Here is a 22180-nt window from a genome sequence, read left to right as displayed (position 1 = left end):
CACAAGTTAGGTCCCTGGTAGAGTCAGGTTTCAGACCAGGCTGGTCTGGCTGATCCCTTCATAAGTGTTCAATGGCAGCTCATGCATGGGACAGATTCTAAAACTAGAAGAACCCCACCTATTCTCCACGTGGTTTTTAAAGTGTTGGGAGGTGATCATTAAAAGAGAGCTCAAGAGAGAACAACTTGAGCTTATTGAATATCATTTAAAAACAGACTTCCCTTGATTCTGGATCATAAGGCTTCAAGGGCAGGGCCTTCGCCCCAGGGCCTGGTGAGGATCAGTGGAAAACAACTTCACTAACGGAACATCCACCCTCTCCCAGGGGGAGAAGTTCTACAGTCCTATGTTCACTGGCTTTCCCGACAGTAAGTCAGCTACCTTGCTCTGTTCCTGCCCTTTGCCCTTCCCATGGTGTCTTTGGGAATTGAGAGTCCAATCCTAGCTACAGCCCTCAAGCCACTTGCCATTTACAGCCTAAGTGCTCTAGTCACAGTCAGGCAGAGCTATGGGGAGAGGACCTTGGGATTCAGAGTGAGCCCAGCGCTGGGTTGCCACACCATGTTACCCTTGTGACATTTTGAGATGTCTACTGCCCAACCCAAAGGTCTAGACAGATCAAGTTTAGGCTCCAGGCTGATCGAGCTGGAACCTGGCACCCAACTTTAGGCTGACTGCATCCAACTTGATGGGACTCCTGGGAGTCAAGCCACACCAACCTCTTGGGCAGTGGCAGCCCCAGGCACTGGTGAGCTCGCCACATTTTTCACTTTTATAGGAGTGATCATTAAAAAGCCAGGATTCTGTTTCTGTCTTCTGATTTGTTGAACTTGTGTCTAAAATGGAAGATGATGCAACTCAGAAACCTAAGTGAGCTGATTCTGATTAGACGTGGGGAGGGAAAGGGCCAAATATGTTTTAAAGCATTATTGCTACTTAGATCTTCCATGTTTAGAGCCAGGAAGAACAATAGAGAGACAAGAGAAAATTAAATCAAGAATGACTGAGCATGGTTTCCCACACAGTTATGAGAAAAGCAGAACCTCAGGGGACCATAACTGCAGACTCCTGACTCCTTGTCCAGGGCTCTTGCCACCAAAATCTCTGTTATAAGAGGTTTGAGCAAGTTGATCCCAATAAAGCCACAGCCCTGCTGTCTTAATAGGACATGAAGAAGTCTTTCTGTTCTTCATCTGTTTGATGTCTTCAAAGTCCAGAAGTCTCCCTCTGGGAATCTTTTGACTCTTTCAAGCTATTACAGCCCCTGCTGCCACCCAGGCCTGCCAGTCCAGGAGGCTGGCAGCCTTTCTGCTGCCCCCATGTCACTTGCTCCCATCTCCTGACGCCCATGTGATGGGCACTTAGTGAAAGGAGATATTGTTCAGCATCTGCTTCCAAATGAGGCCAAAATCACACTTGGTGGCCGAGTCGCCTTTGGCTGTCCAGTGCAGACCATGAGTCTCGAGTGACTCAGTCTCCCCCGGAATTGCCCTGGAGGTGGATGAGGGTTTTAATGAGCAGAGAAAACAGTCATACACAATCATACCAGGGGAATTTCCTCCAGAATGTGTTCTGGGTTGCTTTCAACTGAGCCATTCATCTCCTGGTACTTAGAGAAGAAAGTTGCCCCAACTTCTTGGCTAAAGCCCCAGGTCTCTTGGCCTCTTGTCTGTGGAGCATGGAAACTGTTGTGGCAGCCAAATCTGTACGGGTAGGGCCCACCATATCTCCACTCTATCAGAGAACTTTCCAAAGGGTTCTCTCAACTGTTTCCCTAGTGTTCCCCTAGCTCTTCAGCCAAGGCCTCCACAGAACCAAACTAACACATAATCTAGAAAAATATTGGGTTGCTTTCCTCGCCTCAAGTGCAATTATGGGACTTAGATACTGAAAGCCTGCTGAGGCCCCCACTCCTGAGCCTGAGTCCACAGTCTTCCTGGCAAAGGACATTAGGTGCTCTGAATGGTTGCCTCCGTGCACAAGAATTCTGTAAGGCTAAGTGGTCCTTACAGAGCAAATCTCCAGGAAGACAGATGACAGAAAGAAACCACAGTGTGTACCTTGTATGTTGCCATGGCAATCAGGAAATCCACTGTCGTCAAAATCTTTGTTTTCTTCTTTTTTGGATCTTATTGATTTAGCAAATTGACTAGCACAAACCCAGGATGTGGTCAATAATCTCAGAAGGCATCTCAGGGACCACATAGGGGTTTTCCTGTTCTACATAGAAAAAGGATCGTTCCCCTTTTTTATAATTATATATATTTTTTCTGGGTAGTTACAGCAACTGCCACATCATCTAATTTGTATCCAGTTTCTTTTCAGGTCTGCAGCCAGAACTTTAAAGAAATAGTTAACTTTAGATGGAGAGAAGTACCTTGTGAGAGTCGAGAAAAAGGAGAAACTATTACTCACAGGTAATAACTGCATTTCAGGGGTGATTAATAGGTCACCGACATGCTGATGAGCCAGGGGCTCTATATGGGAGTAGGATGCACTGATTCTAGCCTAAATCCTGTTAATTATAAGCTACATGACCTCGAGTAACTCACAGTAGCTCCTCTGGGCACACCTAATCTTCCTGCCTCCCAGGATGAAATAAGAAGTTAGGAAATCCTTGGAGCTTGTAGGAAAAAATGGGGAGGGTAACTATGCATGCTTGGGACAGTATGAAATCTCAGAAAGCTTCTCAAAAATCACATATGAATTGAGACCCATTTAAGTCTCACCCTCTGCTGAATGGAACGGATCAAAGTGTGGCAGATAGTCTTGCCATGTCGGAGTTTCCTTTGCCAATTATGAAGCACTTTCATACCCAAAAGAAGCCTTATAAAATCCAGAGAGTAGAAGCAACGGACTCATTTTACAAATGGAGAAATAGGATTAGGAGACTTAACGTCTTACAGAGTTTGAAGAACCCAGGTGTCAATGCAGATTCCCCAGGTCCCCTGGGTTTCCCCATTACCTCCTAGGGCTGCTGCCCTTTTGCCTTGGTTTGTCCACAGGCTAAAGGGAGCAGTAACTGCACTCAGAGAGGACAGTGACAGTTTTCAGACTTTCTTCCCCTCCCCACCATGATGTATCCGGCAGAACTACATGATGTATCAGGCTGATCCATCAGCTACTCATTCTCCCCCAGTACCCACATTACACACCGAGGTCTGTCTATTCCCTAGGATGCAACATGGACCAATCTAGAAATCAGTGCAGTAGGGACCAATCATAGCCATGATGATGATTATCAGGAAGTCCTGCAATGCACCAGGAGGGTCAGTCACCCATGTCATGGCTATGAAAAGAGATGGTCAAGCAATTTAATTTGCACAGGGTCCTATGGTCAAAGGTAGCAGCTCACAGGAAATGCATCCTGCAAACATGCTGTGGGGGTGATGTAGGCTTAGCATTATTATTTTTATATTTTTCCTCACCATATCAGCATAAAAATACTTTGCAACTTACAGTTATAAAGATAAAGATTATCCTTTGTTCACTGGGCAGAGAGGAGAGAGCCAAGTCTGAATTTCCAATCTACTCTATGGGAACTGGACCTGGGTGAACAGTGGGCTTGACAAGATTTATAGAATCAGAAACTCAAGTGAGCCATTTGTCCTTTAAGACAGAGCCACACCATTGGAGGGGAGAAAGGCCACCCCTAGTTCCCACAGAGCCCAGCTTTATCACACAGTCCACAGCATCTCCAATCTCGATTGTCTTTCCTCTTGCCTTTCTTTTAGTCTCTTTTCCAGTGAGAAAGAGAGGATTCTGGAATGTATGGAGCTGCTCCTGTGTGGCAATGTGGTCCAGGCATCTAACCAGATGTTATTCCACATAATTCTCAGAGCAGCCTTGAGAGACCCAATTATCATTCCCACTTCACAGACGAACTGAGTGAGGTTCACAGCACAACTGGCCCAGGATCCCACTAGGAAAGTGACCAAAGGCAGGAGTCAGACTCCAGAACGACACACGATCTCTGACAGGAGTCAGTCAAGACTTGGTATATCAAAGCCACAGCTATCTGCTTGGCAAGCACAGAAGCTCACACTGGGGACTTGAAATCCAAGAGACCTACAGGGCAAAAGGTATGATTGGGACACTGGGGTCCTGACAGCTCCTACAGTGAGCCCTGGCTGGGTTTCTTAGTCACATTAATACTAATGGAGCATCAACTATGCATCAGGCTCTCGGCAAGGGACACCTCATATTATCTAATTCAAACCCCATAATAGTTGTATGAGGTAAACACGATTCTATCACTAATTCTTTTTACAAGTGACAAAACTGAGGCTGAGAGAGGCTAAGAAAACTGTCCAAAGTTGCACTGTAGGGGGTCAGGAGACTCCCCCCTTCCTTTTTAGCCACCACATGTCAACACCTCTATTAACTGCTGCAATTTGAACAGTGTTGAGTTAATATTCCAAGAACAGACAATACAACTGATTACTACCTTCTCCTTCCAGCAGGTAGCTAAGGGACCAAAAGAGATAGGGAGACTTTCCTAGAAAATGTCAGCCCTGCATTGGGACTTGAGGCCTGTGCCCAAATAGGGTTGACTCTCTAGGGACCTAGATAAGAGCTTGATGAATGGATTGGATTTCTGTCTGGCTGGGGTAGTGGACCAGTCAACGGCTCTGCTCTTCTCATGACAGACGGGATCTAGTTCAGATATTCCTCAGACTAATGCTTTTTAAGCCTCTACCCCCCACTTCCATCACTTCAACTCATAGGTAGGACAATGTCAGTCATTCTCCATTGGGTACTAGATGCCTATCATCCAAGTGGCCTCTTTGCCTGTCACTCAAAAAGGCTCATCCTAACACAAGTGAGTTGAGACACTTTTATAGAAATAACCACGATTTCGTTTCAGGTTATAAGAAAACTAAGTCATTCATAAACCTTGACACTGGGTTGCCAATAGGACTTTATCTATAGTTTACTGATAACCAATTCTGAGTTACAGATGGGTTAAAAAAGAACAAAATTCATGTTTTTGGGTTATCCCTTTTCCTCTTCAATTATGTCAATGGGGAAGTGATGTGGCTACAAAAATATTTACTTGACTTGCAACAACAGAGCATTTCAAGTGGCTAAGTGGAGTTCTAGATTTTCATTGATTCTGAACTTGGAAGCTCAGAAAGTGCCAGGTGATATTTTAATAACCCAATCTCTCTCTTCTCATTTTCTGTCAAGTGCTTCAATGAACAGGGATGTGTGTGTGTGTTTGTGGGTGTGTGTGTGTGTGCGTGCAGCATGTGTGTACATGTGTGCACACACATGAGAAGCAAGAGCTCTGTTCCCAGTGCAATGACTCTGCTGTTGCTCGTTGCTCAGATGTTTTCGAGAGATACACAAACATTTCAAAGCAGGAGAGCCTGGATTGTGGGAATAGTTCAAAAATCTGGGCCAAAAGATTTCCAGGATTAGTACAGTTCCAATTGCCCTGTGCACGAAGAGCATGTAATTCATACCTCTTCCTGAGCTTTCAATCTGTGACATCCTATCTGTAACAGCAGATGCCAGTCTCAAATGCCAAGCTTCAGAGAACTTGTTGCTGACAAGCTTTTAAATACAGCTCTAGCTGTGGGGTTTGGACCAAAGTCTTTACCGTTTATTGCATGCTCAGCTCGAGTGGGTCAAACATAACTTCCTGATTTTAAGGAACATGACTTCAAATGATCCTTCTATGAAGCTCTTGAAGAAAATAAGGTGTTGATTTACCTTCAAATAAATGGCCATGAACATGACAAGGGACCACACCCAGTAATAATGGCTCATTCTTTCCCCACACTGGAACTGAGTTCTAGAAATCTCTGGGTGAGGACAAATGGGCTTCTTCCTGTGAAATCTGTGCCTCCAGAAGCATCAGGAGCCCACTAGGCGTGGTGTAAGGTGTCAAGTCACACCATCTTCCATATGTGTGCTATGAGCCAGCTATGACCCTAGATGCTGGGGACACAGATACCATCCCTGCCCTCAAAGGGTGAGGACATAGACAGTAAACAGACAAGTGGCCAATCTGTGAATGAGGTCATTTCTGGTACTGATGTGACAGAGAATGACATGGACTGCATGGACAGGTGGTTAGTGTGGTCTGATGCTCACTCTTCTGGGAAATTAAGGGCATATTTTATTTATTTATTATGGGGTTTGGGGTGGATCAGATATCTGGTAAAAGGAGCCCCGCCCCCATACACAGATTAAATGAGATTTGGAAGTCACCTTTGCCTTGTACATAAAGAGATGTCCTTGGAGTTTGAGCTCAGCAGGGTAGACAAGCAAGAATTGGAAAGAAAAGACTATGACAACTAAATGGACTGACCTTGGGGACAAGAGTTTCATTTGAATCATATGCTGAGTACAGTGAGTGAAAGGAGGGCTGTGTCTGCCCCTTCTGTCTTAGCCTGAAAGTCAAGGCTATTCCATTCAGGCAGAGAGTTCCCAAAGAGCCCAACAGGGTGAAACTGTGATGTGTCACTCCCAAGCCCTCTAAAGCCTTCCAAGGACCTCTTGGGCCCTGGGCATCTGTGCCATTCAGTTTTTCACAGTAACTGGCGACTGCAGTGTTACCTGCATGGTATTTATTGTGAGATCATAACGGCTGAGGTCGTCTTTGGAAAGATGGGTCCTAGACTCAGCTCTGGGATGTTAAGCATGCCGTGATTTCTTAGCCTTTAAGTTTCAGTTTCTTTATCAGGAAAGGGAAAGTAATGCCTTTCTCTCCTGGGTTGCTTTTAAGGATTAAATGAAGAAATGCATCTAAAGCCCTTGGCAAAGTATCTGAATCTTAGAAAAGCACTTGGTACTTGATAGCTATTAGCCAACCATCTCAAAGATTAAAGGGTACTCAAGGCAGCCTGGATGGGGAGTGCCTCTCAGGCTAACTTAATTCTTGATTAACTGGTTGGTTGCTTACTGTATCCTTGGTCACAGCCCTTGGAGACCTCCAGCACTCCAGCTAACTAGGATTCAGGAGCCTAACTTTCCAGATGCAGTCTATATAATATGTGAAAGAGACAGATTGATAGAGACAATACGACAAATTAGAGGGAGATGCATAAAACGTCTACCTATAAAACTCAAGGAAAGACCTGCCACAAGTGGATTTAACCCATGGAACTAAAGCAGGTCCCCTTGGGACCAAGACTTATTCACCTTCACATCCCAGAGTCCCACACACAGTATGATACCCAATAAATGTCTTTTTTTTTTAAGTGGGAAAAATATTAATTTGAAATTCCAGTGACACGGGGTTTGGTACCAAGCTGCTTACTGAGAAGCTGCAAGCACTTGGAGAAGTCATTTCGCCTCCCTGGGTCTCAGTTTCTTCATCAGACAAGCAAGCGGTTGGATTTGATGGCCTCTAGGTCTCAACCTACCTCCCTGCCTCTGAGAGAAGCCTGTGTTTCCTCCTAACTTACCCTCGAAATACTACAGGAACCCAAATGGCTCCCTCTTACCCGTGGGACAGTGGCATTTCACTGTATCGAGGTGGCTATGGCACAGAGGATAGCCAGGCAGGGTATTCTGGCCAGTAAAAAGAAAGAATAGACGAAACTAGAGAGAGAGAGTGCGCCTTGCTCTCAGATGACACCAAACAAAGCTTCTGAGCACAGAGGCCTACTGCTGGCCTCCTGGATGCTGGAGGGAACGAATGGTTTCTATTAAGAGGCGGGCACACAGTGACTGATTTCCTTAGAGAGGCTCTTTCTCAATTACTGCAAACATCACCAGTGCTCCTTGTGGTGCATTTCAGCATTTTGGGGCCAATTCAAAGCATTCTTCCTTCCTGAGACAGTCCTCAGGCGCTGCTGAGCAGACGGCCCCTCCAATGGCTCCCTGATCTTTGGTGGTCTTGGAGGCCCCACAGCCCTGGGAAGAGTCTACAGAGGGAAGTTCCCATCACCTCCTATCCCAAAGATGCTGACCAGTTTACATTATGTCAAGTCTCTTAATTCTCTAGGAGCCAAGAAAAAGAAAATCAAAATTCTTAGAAAAAGAGATCCTTGAGTTTTCAAGGCCTCCAAGTTCTGGGATTGAAAGATGAGTTTTAGCCCCATAAAGCTGAGTAGGAACTTGTAGTGTAATGTTAACAGGGAGAAGGTCACCCTGAATTCAATTCCAGGCCTGTACACAAGAGCTAAGCCATCTAAGGTGAGCACTTCCCCTCTATGACCCTAAGTTGCTCAGCCTGTAAAAGTGGCTTGTATGAAATTCAGTCACTCATTCATTCCAGATATATTTGCTCAAAAAGAAGTGAAAGGGAGTTAGATAATATATGTTAAGAATCAGTATGCAGTAGGTATCATAACAGGTACTCCATAGATGTCAATCTTTTCCTTTGCCCACCAGAAGATAAAACTTTGAGCAACCAGCCTTAGCTCTCCCAAATACTGAGAGGACCCTTAGGTTCTAAATTTATAATATATTTATGCCATCAAAAATCACTTACACTTTGACTCTCTGCTATTTCGTGCCAAGCAACAGCCTAAAGCCACACTGATGAAATTAAAAGCAAGATGAGAACCTGCCTTAGATGCAAATCTCCCATTAAAAAGTGCAAAAGTCTTACTCACTTCTGAGGTGTGGCCTAGAGTGGTTGGACCCTCCTTCCTCTAGAGGAGAGCAGAACTAAGCAGTTAAAGAAAAATGAAGTGTTCTTGGAGATAAGAGAGCCGAACCACGTAATGATTGACAGGACTTTTAGGTACTCAGAAGTGGCCCCCTCCCCGTGGGCAACCCACAGATTCCAAGCTGGGGCTTTAGGGGAGGAAGTAGGTTCCAGAAAAGTCCAGAATTCCCAGTATGAGAAGGAAGCTACCAAGTTAAACCACCTCTAAGGGCTCTTCTGTCTTCTGAGGCCGGGGAGAGCACTGTCAAGAAACACCTCCTCCTCAGAGGGAGGAAACTGCTATCTCCTCCTCCAGCCCCACCACCAACTGCCAAGACAGAAGGCAGGAAAGGCTTGATCCTGCTGAGACAAGCAGCCTGGGAGGTTGACTGTAATTGTGCAAGTAAAGACAGGACCTGGAGTGTGCGCCTTCATCTGCCTTCACCAGCTCCAGCAAAGCTTCCTGGAACATCCCGGCCTACCTTATCTGCTCTGCAGCAGTGGTTCCAGTAAGCACATGTGTGTGTCAGCACTCTGGGGTGCCCGCCCCAACAAATTAAAGGAGATTTTATTAGCAAACGTTATGCCCAGAAACAGAACGGAAATCTGTCAAAGGCAGCTGGAAGCCTTCTCAAGTGTGGCGGGAGCACAGTCAGGGGTGAATGGTGAAGGGAGAGGCCTATGATTGTTATGATCATAACAACCATCATAATTATTACTGTTGAGTGCTTACTCCCTGCCAGAAATTCTATCAAGGGCTTCATGGACCCCCTCACATCAGTCCTAATACGATCCTAAGCTATAGGTACTATAATTCTGTTTTAAAGATGAGAAAATCAGGGCACTGAGCAGGTAAATGAATTGCTTAAAGAGACATAATTGTTGAGTGACAGCACTCGAATGTGGCTGTCACTACAGGGTCCACAGTGCTTTCTGAGCACCCAGGACATCAGAGGATCCCCAATAGCCCAGAGACTCAACTACGTAGGCTGGAGTAATTGTGCTCAGTTCTAGCCTTTAGAAGAAGATAGAGACCTGGTTTTGAAACACTGTTTCCTGTGCCTGTTTAAAGAGGGGCCTGTTTCTGACCATATCCCAGGAGGTCTGGGAAGCTCTTTGGGGGAAGAAACCAGGTGGATTTTTCAAAGTTTTCAACAATGCAAACAATGCGGAACACAAAAGTGGCTGTTGACTTTAACCATCCAAACAATAAAAAAAAACAGAAAGCTCCAACAGGCTTCAAAAGGATGGAGGAGCCTGTGAGCTACCTGATGGTGCTTGTTGGAAGGGAGAAGGAGCTGCCACATGTCCCAGGAGGGACCTGCAGGGAGCTCCTCTCTCGGCCCCCAGTAAAGAAGGAGCCTGGTTTGCTTCCCTGAACCTTGTCCCAACTTTCTCCTTTCGAAACAGAGTTTCCCCCTTGTCCTTTACATCCATCCTACGTGATGAGATGTTGCATGTATTCGGCTTCCCTTGTGGGGCCCTTGCGGGAAGTCATGGGAGACGCTACTTTTAGACAGTGCCACTTAACAAAGCTGGCGAGAGAAGTGGGGAGGCACACAGCCCAGAGGAAGAAGGAGGAGAGAGAGGTGGCCTGCTGGCTGGCCCTCCCTCGCTCTTTACACACTTGTCTCTTATTGCAATAGGAATAAATAGAAGAGAGATGATGGAGAAATGGGTAATAGAGATGATAGACAGAGATAGATAATAGATGATAGAGATTAATAGATATAAAGTTATTTATTGGGGGGGGGGGCGGTTACCAGGGACTGAACTCAGGGCACTCAACCACTGAGCCACATCCCCAGCCCTATTTTGTATTATTTAGAGACAGGGTCTCACTGAATTGCTTAGTGCCTTGCTGTTGCTAAGGCTGGCTTTGAAATTTTGATCCTCCTGCCTCAGCCTCCCGAGCTGCTGGGATTACAGGCAAGGGCCACTGCACCTGGCCGATAAAGTTATTATTAAAAGTTGAATTTGGAACTCCTAACCTGAATCCATCATGGTAAAACACAATCTCACCCAAACCTCCCCAACACTGAAGTGGATACAGGCCTTCCAAAAGAGAACCCCAATTCCAACCTTGTTCATTCAGCAAGGTTCTGTCCAGTGCCTCCATGTGCTGGACATGTGCTAGTAGGACCAGGGCTTCAGATAAGGCAGACAAGGTCACGGTAACATAAAGTTACAGTTCAGTGGGGAAGACAGATGTTAAACAAGTCAACCCCACAGCACGACAAGTATTCTAGCAGAAATGCCTGCTGCAGTAGAAAGCTTCTTATAATCGGAAGCCTTTGCTCTCCAGGGCCCTTGCTGTCCCCGTGGGAAGCCTCCCTTAGGAAATGCACTACAGCTTAGGACTGAAGGGTGGATTTAGAACTAGCTGGCCAGGCTAATGCTCAACAAGGCTCCCAGTCTGGAAATTCAGCCTCAAAATAAAGCATAAGTCATTTTGGCTTAATAGAATCCATTTCTTCTAGCTCTTCATGGTTAGATACTAAGAAGAACTGGCTTCCTTCCTGTGCAAGAAACAACCACATCTGTGAGAACCATCTTTAAACACATGTGAATAGAGTCATCATAAATCCTTTAACTTTGTTTAAGTGTTAAAAAAAAAAAGTGAAAATCACAAAAAAAATTCCTGAAGGCCTCCCCCAGGATGTTACATTCATGTGCTAAGTGTATAGAAGCCGGGGACTGGCCCAGAAAACCCTCCTGTTAATTTTTGGGTGTGTTAAAAGGCCAAGATGTTGGACTCTTTGAGTTTTGAACTCAAAGAAACTATTAGGAAGGATTCTGCCTTTGAAAGACCAATTAATCCAAAATTCAATAGCCAATTCCAGACTCCTAAAAAACCAAATAAGATCCATGGGGAGCCAATGTTGTGTGGTGACATGAACATCAGCTCTGGGGTTCAAATCTCCAATCTGTCCTAATTAGCTATGACCTTGACTTGTAATGACCTTGGGAAAGTCATTAAGTTTCCCTCCCATACAAAAGAATGATAATGCCAACCACAAAATTAATGTAAAGACCAGATTAGATAATGGAGCAGAAAACACTTCACACCCATTAAAACACTCCAGTAGAAAAGTGTAATAGAAAAGGGAAGGCAGCCATATCTCTTGGGGGTCGTCATTTCATAATTTACAGGATGAGATGCTCATCCAAGGCCATGGTGATTGGTTGTTAATGGATCATAATAGTAGTCCTGGGGTGTGGTGCTATTCCAACAGTGCTGAAATGGCCTATTAAATACTGAGTTTCTAATAATAAAGTGCTCAAGTATGCAAAAGATAGACTATTGTTTGGAATTATAACAAACTTAAGGTTATTTCCTGAAGTTATGTCCTTTTATGGGAGAAAAGAAAGGATAAAGTTGTGACTACTATGACTGAGAATAAGCCAAAGACCATGTAAGCCTCAAATTATATTGTGTCTCCATGTGGATTCTATCCATTAAGTGTGTCTTCTCAGAAAAAAGAAGTGGAGGATGTGTCTCAGGAAAGCAAGAACTTAGTTGTACCTTTTTTCTTTGGCCCAGATAGAGTTTCAAACCACAACTCCACCAAGTGGCTCTTACTGACTCTAATGCACATTGTTATCACTGCAACATGGTTTTCTTCTGACTAACCCAATTTTTGTCTGGAAACCCTCAACTTGTGCTTTGGGGGAAGGGAAGCCCAGACTCCTAGCTCCAGTGGACAGGTTGTGACTGACCTTGGTCAAGCATTAAGGTCCAGTTTCTCCTCATCAGGGACTGGTTAGGGATGTGATCCCACTTGTCCAGTGAGAAGTAAATAGAAGTTAATCAAGCACTTCTGGAAAAACCATTCCTCCAATATCAATATCAATATCACTGAACTCCCGGAATGGTCTTATCCCAGACTTCTTGTTGTGGAAGATAATACTTTAGGAGAGCTGATTCCTCTGTTACTTACACTGCACTGATAGCTGCAAACCAAGACCCAAAGGATAACAATCTCATAGTTTGATGCATAGATGGATCGCAGCTTCTCTTTAGTCACGGGAGTTATAACCCTCACTCTCCTATCCAAGAAAGTATATCTGACTCAATGTGGTGAGACAGATATTTGTGCCGTTAGTGGGGGATAACCTTGAATCTGTTCTCACTTACCAGACACAGTTGTTGACCACTGATCATTTGGATTAGTTGTTGCCTACACTCTACCAACTGTTACATATCTTTATCATTAACTGTGCATACATTTGACAGGATCTTAAATAATGCCACATCCGTATCACTGTTTTGAAAGAATCTGCTCTTGTCATCTCCCAAGAAGTCACCAGCAGCAAAGGAGATAAAACTCGGAGGCCCTTTTAGCCAGATGCTGAACATCCATATCCCAGAGTTCCTGCCTTTCCTCCTGCCTGGACACACGAGATGCACCTGCAGAGCCACCGGAAGTCATTCTGCAACACCCTCCCCCTGCACACATATGCTAAGTAAACCCTGGTTCCAAGCTTCAGCTACAAGACCAAGAAAGTGTCAAGCAAATGGATGAGATTTAACCCTAAGCCAAAATTTAACACTCAAGATCCTAAGTCAGTTAGGACACCCTCCCCTTTCCCTGCCTAAAATGACTTCCAAACCACATGGCCCCCCTTTTCTCTCTTTCTCTAGAATTTGGGTTCCTATGCTCTTCCACCATCTGCTTCTAAAATCCGGAGTCGGCTGGGAGGGTCCCATGGATCTCAACTCATCGTTGTCTGCTGCAGAGCAGGTAGGGCAAACCAGTAGCAGAATTTTTGAGGAGTGAAACTTTGTTTTTCTTGCTTTCTTACTCAGAGGACCCAATTGTGAGGCAGTCAGGAGAGGGGACAGTCTAGTTAGAGCTGCCGTGGGAAGCTTTGATCCCATCCTCAAACTGAGAGTTGAAAGGGTTCTGGGAAATCCAACAAGTGGGGTCCTCCAGGAACTATGGGGACCCGGCAAACACAGTTGATGCTCTTCACCCCGAGGTTCTAAGAGGCCCGGATTGGATGGGATCTCCCTGTTACATGCTTTCACAAGATCTTGTGTTTCTCCTTCATAACACTTACACAGTATAATTAAATAGGGCTTATTAGCTGTTTACCGTCTGTCTTGGCGATGGACTGTAAGCTTACCACGCAAGCGGCCGTGCCTCTCTGGTTTCAAGTTGTACCCCAATGCCTAGCAGAGCAGAACACACACTGGTGTTCTATCCACGCATGTTGAGTGAAAAACAGAATCATCTGAAAACCCCTGGTTGTTGATCCAACTCATAGAACTACTCAGAGAGGCTGAGCAGAACCCAGTCCAGGTTGCTCTTGGGCCCTTTGGATCCAAAGGTTCATTAAGGCAAAAAGGATCAAAACAAATACCAAATAAGGACATGCAAGATAGTCACAGGAAACCAGGTCCAGCGCTGCGAGGGCTCCAGTGGAGGGGAATCACCTCACCGTTTCCCATTGTGTCACCAACACAGTTCATTGAGTCTTCCTCTGTTTGTGAACTTCAGGTCTCCTTGGGGGAAGTTTCAGCCCATTGTCCTCTTGCTCAATGCCCTCTCCTCTGTCATTTCAGAGGACAAAATGGAAAGGTCCGGGAGTCAGATAGTTTTGCTACTGAATAGTTGTGTGACCTCAAGCCACTCCCTTGAAGTCCTTGAGGCTCTGTTTCCTTGTCTAGTCCAGTAAAACAATTTCTACCACCCTTTCCACTCTGACATGCCACCATCTTTGACTTTTGGTCACCAGGCCAGGCTAACTTCGCACAGAGGGCCCTTCCTCTCTTTCTCTACTTCTGAGTGCTACTGTGTAGGCTCCATTCAACCTGAGCCTCCAAGCTGACCCATCAACCCTAGCAAAGCATCTGAGAAGCATCCCACCGAGTGCTTCTATGGAGTTACCCCCCAAAAGGCATTGAGACCCATCTTGGCAGAGTACCTGGTCCCCTGCCAGCCTGAATGAATTTTCATGCCTCAGGAAATGGCCACAACCAAGATGTCTGAGCCAGGACTGGGCCCCCCTAGATAAGCAGGGGATGGCAGGCAGCTCCCAGAAGGTGGGTGAGCATTCCGAAGAATACAGTTTCAATGATTGGGGTCATCCAGCAACAGGAGCCATAGATAAAGGCAAAATTCACCTCAGGTAATAATAGCACCTTGTAGTTTTACATCACGTGCTCCTGCCTACCAGCACAAAACACTTTCACACCAGGAGGCCAAGGTGGAGAGGTCTGGGGGAGGCAGAGGGATTATTATCCCCTGGTGGTTCACACAGTATATTGAAGCATTAGACTCGGGCCAATAGCCCAAGGTCACACAATTAGGCTTTCACAGGGTGGGAACTAGAGCAGAGTGTCCTAATCTTACCCAGGGGCTATTTCTAGTAGACTCTTGATGGAGCCTTTTGTTTATACCTGGGTTCTATCTTATCTTACCTGCCCAGGTAGGGAGACTATTTTTTTTTTCCCCTTGGGTATGAGTAGTAGGAAACTTGAGTGGCCCAAAGTTGGCTGGCCAGCCTGAGTTCAGAATCCAGATTTCTTGACTTTGGATGCTACAAGTAGGACCCAGTGGGGCCCGTCCACAGGAAGCTGCTATTTTTTTGCATTTGGGAGGCACAAGCAGAGTTCCCGTGGCAGCTGAGAATGCAGAAGCTCCAGGGCTGATAAAAGTTGTAATTAACATGCAACGTACAACCCTTTCATCTTCAAAGGCTTCTTCCCCATTAGCTTGTTATTCCTCCTATCACCTCCATGGGCGAGGCGTCATTTTTTGTCTTCTCGGTTTGCAGATGGAGAAGGCGATGCGGAGAAGGTGCCCTTTGCCAGGAAGCCTGGCCCTTGTTCAGAGGAGATTCCTGACTCCCAGCAACTAACTGCACTTTTGGGTGATGGGAAAACAGAATGGGGGTGAATCATAAGAGAAGGCCCAAGCAACTCTCAGTAAGACTGTTTTTAGACTGCTCTGAAAGGAGGTGGGGCTGACAGCGTGGCTAGTTGGCTAGCTTCAGGAATGGCTGAACTTCCAGAGCATTCTATACTAACGATCAGAAGCATAAGCTGGAGAAAGCTGTTGCTCTACTATGGTGATAGCCCAGTGATATCACCTGGGGGTCAAATCTTCCTTTTTTTTTTTTTGCCCATGGCAGACATCACTAATGGATCACAGCACTCTCTGTAGTTGAGTCAAGGTTTGACTTCTTAGTACAGCACTTCAGAAAGCCTCTGGGAGTCAGTGGGAAATGTCACAAGAGCTGACTTCTACTTGCTATGGCTGCTGAGGACTGTTTGGGATTCACTTAAACTGCCACTTTCTAACCCAGGTCACGTTGTCAGGGTTCTCTCTCGACCGATACTGAAGCTGTCTTGCTTTGAAACTCTGTTAGCACTGACAGATGAGTCATGAGACTTCTGCGTTAGGGAAGTTAGTAATGCAGTGCCACTATTAACCAATTACCTAGAATCAGTCTAACGCTATCCCTCACTGCTCTTCAACGTGGACTTTCTTCTTCTTCGTTTTTTTTTTTTTTTAATATTTTTATTTGTGGATGGACACAATATCTTTATTGTACTTATCTTTATGCAGTGCTGAGGATAGAACCCAGTGCCTCACACATGCTAAGGGAGTGCTCTACCACTGAGCCCCAGCCCCAGCCCCAGCCCCAACATGGACTTTCTTATCCAGGCAGGCTGACCCCTCTTCTGTCCCTGATTCGGTCATATTAATTTCTCCTGCTTTAAACTTTTGGTTCATGCTTTATCCTGTCCTGGGGTTTCTCTCCCCTTCTGTATCCATCTTCTTTCCACATTCAAGTCATCCTCAAATTCTTGAAGCCTTCCCATATAGTCCCAGCTCAGGAAGATGTCTGTTTTTGTTTGTTTGTTTGTTTGTTTCTGATCTACCAACACTTGGTTATTTGCTCTTAGGTACAACTCTTTCACCTACTAAACTTCTCTTCTACTAAACCGTAAAATTCTGAGGAAACTAGCTCTTCTACCTCCCCCACTTCTTTCCACAGTACCAATCACACCATACACTCTAATAAGCTAAAGGGGTCTGTTTGTCACCATTTTACAACTGGGGAAAGAGAAACAACCGATAAGGGAAGGACCTTGCCCTTGTCATCCTATGTCTAAGGGAGAAATGCTAGACCTTGGCTGGGTATGTGTGGGTTCTCAATTCTCCTAAAATAATACTTGTGTCTGAATGATGAGCTGGAGATCCAGATGGCTCAACCACATTCAACCCTAATTGAGGGCATTGTATGTGACATGAGACCTGAACCCATCTGGAATTTAATTTCAACCCAAACCCATGGTCAAAGGATTCGTGATGGGTGTGAATTGGGAACAATCAGAATAGGCTGTAATCTGACCAGGATTTTCAGAGACTGATAGAAGACTGGAACCAGACAGAGGATTTAGCCTCTGACCCATTTAGACAAACTCCTCAGTAATGAAGTCTTTAGATTCCTTTTTTTTTTTTTCCTCTGCCCACTTAGAGCAAGAGTTTCTCTGGCTCCCTGGGAAAACAAACAAACTTAAAGGGAGTCTGGGAGACTCTCAGTAGAAGCAGCAGCTCACCAACACACAGACCTGTCTAACTCAGAGCCTTGACTAAATTTTATATGTAGGTAGTATATATGTGCATACATGGTTTGTACTTTTTTCTTTTCCGTTTTTTCTTTAAGATTCTCATATTGTTTTTCCATAAGATACTAAAGCTCATCCTCTAAGTTGAGCTTTGGCTGAGTGTTGTGGTTCATGTTGCAAGGTTCCTTTAGGGAAGCTGAGAATTCAAAGGTGTTCCTGGAGCTTTAAGAGTGAAGACACCATCTTTTCTTTCCTTTATGAGCTGGCTGTTCTGACTTGGAGCAATGTTTTTGGAAGGACAGTTTAAAGGACCTTGCATTTAGAACCTGCAGGTAACTCCACGCCTGGATTCCTGGAGTGTCAGCTGTGTGGGCGGGACATGTCAACTTCTCTGACCTGAGCTTCTTCATCTGACCACTCCCCAGGCGATGAGAGTGGAGGATTCCGGGCAATGTGCCTTCTCCCTCGGAGTCATTCTGGCTTATTGGCATTTATAGGGTAACTGGGTCCATATGCTCGTTTCTGGCATGGACCAATAATTCACTTCTGACACTTAATATAAACCAGACATCACATTTTTTGGTACTGCATTATAATAGTGTTATTCTTTCCATTAAGTTTTATGAAGCTGAGGTATTAGTGGGCCCACAGAATGGTAAATTTATAGAACACGAGGCCTGGAAAAGAACTTGAGAGATCAATTAGAATCCAGCCCTCTCGTTTTAAACATGGAAAAATGGTGGTAAAGTTGGGTTAAAAAAGATTTTCTGAGCATCACATAATGAATCAGTACTCAGAACTAAAATAGCACAATCATTTCTATTCTTGGGGTACTTTCTTTTATTTTTAGTTGTAAATGAACACAATACCTTTATTTTGTTTATTTATTTTTTTATGTGGTGCTGAGGATCAAACCCAGGGCCTCACATGTGCAAGGCAAGCGCTCTACCGCTGAGCCCAAACCACAGCCCCTTGGGGTACTTTCTATGTGCTAGACACATAGCTTTAGAATGAAGAACAAAATATCATTCTTGAAGCTTAACAGTGCGACTGCCCGAGCTCATACTGCTTCCACGTGGGAGAGGGGAATAAACTGAAGTCTTATTTTGTAACCCTAACACTTCCATGTACCCTCCCACAAGGCCTGGCCTCCTCCTTTGGGCTATGCAGTTATATGGAGGTGATCCTTGGTTTGGAAGATTTTTAAATCATCAATTGAAAGAACCAACACTTTTTATTTTTTCCTTTTAATGTAAAAAAGGAAACAAAAAAGACAACATATTTTCTCTGAGTATACTGAGAATATGATTATGAGAGTCAGAGTTCATGATACATTAGACCAGATTTAAAAATAAAAACTGAGGCATAGAAGGAGCCAGACTTAAAGGAAACGAATGAGCTCTAAACTTCCCCTATATTGCCTGACATATCAAGCCTCAAGAAGGATCCACTAAAACCTGAGAGAGTGCTGAGAAAAGATATTTCAAGATTTGAGATTCATTACTAGAGGCATTAGAAAAAATATTTTTCCCCTGTAGAACAAAGAGGGGGAAAAAAGATGAAAAAGAATTAGACCGAACCTATAAAAATCACAAATGGTAAATGATGGGGATTGCTTTGCTAGTCAAATCTAGAAATGTTATTCATTCAACCATCTAAGTATTTATTTAGCACTTACTATAATTGGGGGGATATGCCAACAGCTGGGAGCTCTAGTTGTACAAAAATGTACCCAAGGCATGGGCTTTCCCCTAAGGGACTTTAGAGTCATTACACAGCTAAGAGGCATCCTTCGAACCTCTTTTTAACTGAAGGCATACCACAGAGTCTTTATAAATTATCAGGGGGAACAACTGGAAGATCATAAAGGAAAGTGAAAGTTACTTAAGGGAACATTGGAACATTAGTTGCCTAAAGGGATGAACCTGACCTCTAAGGCTGACATATGAAAACAGCTAGTCCCAGCACAGAGGATCCAGTGCAAAGGCAGTCTCCTGGGCAAGAGATTTCTTCTTCAGACTCTTGTCTGCATCTGTATGTTCCGGGCTCCTGTCCTCCCTCCAAGGTGTGGAGCCTGCAACTCCCTAGTGGCTACAGGGCTGGTCTTCTGAAGGCTGCAAGATGGTGCTCAGGTCTGCTGGACTCTGGGTTTTGAACTGGGAACATTCAGCATTGGCAACATTTGTGGCTGACATATAGGAGACACTCATTTAATACTTTCATAGTTTACAAAGTGTGGGGCGAGAGGTATGGGTGAAAACAACACTCTAGGTCAGAGGCTGCATGGAACTGTTCATTAGTCCCTGGCACCTTAATTTGCATAGTATGAACACCTGTGAAGAGGCATTACGGTCATCACCCATGTCTTCAAGAGATGAAGTACAACAAAGTGCTGCTTAATTCTCTGACTGGTGCATGGGTCCTTCCAGAAGACACAAAGACCCGCTTGAGTGCACCAAAACCAAAACCGATGGGGAACCTTGGACGCATCCCCGTTCCCAGGCTAAATGCCTGAAGTAAATCAGATGTCCCCAAGGGGCTTTGCCTCCTGTATTCCTGGGTGGCTTGTTTTTCATCCAGGGCTATACGGAGAAAATTCACTTGCTCCATGATGTGATGTTCACCTACTGGGTCAAACTTGGCTTGGGCTGAATTCTTTGTGCCCTGGATGCAGGGAGCCTGACTCCTGACAGCCTCCTCCCTACCAATTCAAAGTGGTAGGGGCTGGGGATGTGGCTCAAGCGGTAGCGTGCTCGCCTGGCATGTGTGAGGCCCGGGTTCGATCCTCAGCACCACATACAAACAAAGATGTTGTGTCTGCCGAGAACTAAAAAATAAATAAATATTTAAAAATTCTCTCTCTCTCTTTAAAAAAACAAACAAAAAAAAAAAACAAAGTGGTAGAAAGAAGACCCTCGAACCTAGGGCCTTTAAACAGGCCGACATTTTGCTGCTATTCAGTTGGTTCATTTCCATTTTGCCCAATCTTGCAAGAATCATGGTCCTAGCTGATGGAGAAATACCAATCAAGAGCCTTCACTTTTCATCCTGGTGAGAAATACTGATATAACAGTGAACTCAACTCACCATCTTCTCCAGTCCTACACCCTCCCCAACATCCCATCAGTAGAGGAGTGTAGAACTTCCATTCAAGGATTGGAATGAATGAGCCACTCATAGTATGAATGGGAAGAGTTTTCATGACGACTTCTTCCCCCTTCATTTTTGCAATTCCAAGTCTCTCCTCTGACATTGTGTTTGAAAAGGAAAAGCAAAACCAGCTCTGTGGGCATTATGATTCCACGCACAACCAGATTCCCAAATAGTTTTTGGAAACAACCAGAATACTCCCAGGTAAAATCATCCAGATTTGGGGGATGCCCTGAAATCTTAATATACCAAGAAAATCACCACCATTTTGACCGAGAGCATGAACTCTGTAGCCAGACCAGCTGGGTCTGAATCCCAGCTCCATCAAATCCCAATTGTGTGTCCTTTGGCCCAGTTACTTAAATTCCCCGTGCTTCAGTTTCCTCATATGTATAAGAAGAATAACAACAGCATCACCTTCATGAGGCTGGTGTGTGGTGAGTTAGCGTACAGGAAGCAACTGGTATGTGCTCGCACATCGTCAGCACCCCGTGTTTGCTATTATTACCAACAGTGATGATGTGATGATGGTATCTCAGAAACATAGAACCAGCCACAAAAAAAGCAAGTGCAGAAGATACAAGAACTCTAAAACAACAACATGAAATTTCAGCCACCACCAGAAAAGACTTGCAGTGACACCATAGTAAATGCTCAAAATGACTGGTGATGAGCACACCCACACACACATACCAAGTCTTGCAATTAACTTTTATTCTCAAAAGGTGGAGACCCTACTGAGGTCTGAATTAGAACAACATATATTCCATGTTTGTATAATTATGTCAAAATGGACTCTACTGTCATGCAGAACTAAAAAGAACCAATAGAAAATATTTTTAGTAAAAAAAAAAAAGAAAGAAAGAAAAATTTTAAAAAGGTGAAGACCCAAGGAAGGTTTTAAGGATCTGAGTTTTGCAAAGCGGTTGGTGACTCAGCCCCTCCACACCCACCTGAGACCCATCTGCCCACACTTGCCCTTACGAAGGACACTTCTTCAGGAGGACACACCCAGGCTGCCAGTGCACCCCAAACTCGGGGAAATCTGGTTCCATGAGTTTCTGTCCCCTGTAATACCCATGCACTCATTTTGTGCCTGAGTTCCCATCTGAGTCTCATGGAGCAGGGGACCCACGGGAAGGCACGACTTGGCCCAGTTGTGGACAACTTCCCACTTGGCAAACTGGGAAGAGGAGGTCAGTGTGGCTCTCTGCCAGGGGTCAGGTTTCCCTGCACACGGGCCTCTTTCCTGCAGCACCATCATGTTGGAAGGCAGCTTGATAATTCTCTCTCTTCCAGAGAGCCCCACAGGAGACAGCCAGAATCTTCTGTGAAGCCCTCCTGCTTCTCTCTCAGCCGCCACCACCTTTCAGAAGCAGGCGTGGGGGTTAGGTTGGCCTCTCACCTGTGGATTCCATCCTCGGCATGGAGGCTCCCAAATGGCCAGACCTCCACGCCGGGCACTGCTGGGGAGTGTTATATTTTGAGGCTCCAGTTTGGGGTTGGTGTCATCCTCTCCCTTTCCCTTCTTGGCCTAACCATCTATACAACCCTGCCCTCCCCAGCCACAGCAAGCAGCCACTAAAGCCACAAGCAGATGAGTGAGCTCTCTGCTCGGGCTGACCAAACATGAGCCCTGTGGCAGGCAGGTGCCCCTCAGCCCTGCCCAGAGCCAAGCCAGCCAGCCCCCCTGATGGCACGTACACATGAATGCACCAGCCTCTTAAGCAGACCAGCCAGCCAGCCAGCTAGCATTCCTATGGAGAAGTAGGTCTATATTCTAGAACTTCCATTCAGTTCAACAAACAGTTTCTGGTCACAAACGTGTACCAGCTCTA

The 22180-nt window shown here is 45.1% G+C and overlaps 1 protein-coding gene and 1 long non-coding RNA gene across 22 annotated transcripts in view; one reads left to right on the top strand and one right to left on the bottom strand.

Annotated features, from left to right (window-relative positions):
- Cd44 (CD44 molecule (Indian blood group)) overlaps positions 1-22180 on the bottom strand; it is an 81908-nt gene that overhangs the window by 54705 nt on the left and 5023 nt on the right. The window lies entirely within an intron of this gene.
- On the top strand, positions 1766-14259 carry LOC125612094. The gene is made up of 3 exons (XR_007342399.1): positions 1766-1777; positions 10841-10848; positions 14089-14259. It is a non-coding gene; the product is annotated as an uncharacterized LOC125612094 (long non-coding RNA).

The sequence above is a fragment of the Marmota marmota genome, unplaced genomic scaffold, assembly GCF_001458135.2.
Source record: "Marmota marmota marmota unplaced genomic scaffold, marMar, whole genome shotgun sequence".
NCBI lineage: Eukaryota > Metazoa > Chordata > Mammalia > Rodentia > Sciuridae > Marmota > Marmota marmota.
The sequence above is the reverse complement of the archived record's forward strand: the minus strand, read 5'-3'. Positions and strand labels throughout refer to the sequence as shown.